This window comes from Sinocyclocheilus anshuiensis, unplaced genomic scaffold (genome assembly GCF_001515605.1).
Source record: "Sinocyclocheilus anshuiensis isolate Anshui unplaced genomic scaffold, SAMN03320099.WGS_v1.1 scaffold1373, whole genome shotgun sequence".
Lineage (NCBI taxonomy): Eukaryota > Metazoa > Chordata > Actinopteri > Cypriniformes > Cyprinidae > Sinocyclocheilus > Sinocyclocheilus anshuiensis.
Window position 1 is genome coordinate 3,833 of NW_015548285.1, and position 257 is coordinate 4,089.

The following is a 257-nucleotide window of genomic DNA, read 5'->3' on the forward strand; positions in this document are numbered from 1 at the left end:
TTAATATTAGTGCTGTCAAACGATTAATCGCATCCAAAATAAAAGTTTTCGTTTACATAATATATGTGTGTGTATACTGTGTATATTTATTATATATAAATAAATACAAATACATGCATGTATATATTTAAGGAAAACATGTTATGTTTATATATGAAATATATTTATATAAAATATAAGGATATGAATATATAAATGTATAAACATGTAAATATTTTCAAAATATATACTGTATGTGTGTGTATTTATATATACAT

General features: G+C 18.7%; 1 protein-coding gene across 1 annotated transcript in view; it reads right to left on the reverse strand.

Annotated features, from left to right (window-relative positions):
• plpp2a (phospholipid phosphatase 2a) overlaps positions 1-257 on the reverse strand; it is a 30,726-nt gene that overhangs the window by 1,416 nt on the left and 29,053 nt on the right. The window lies entirely within an intron of this gene.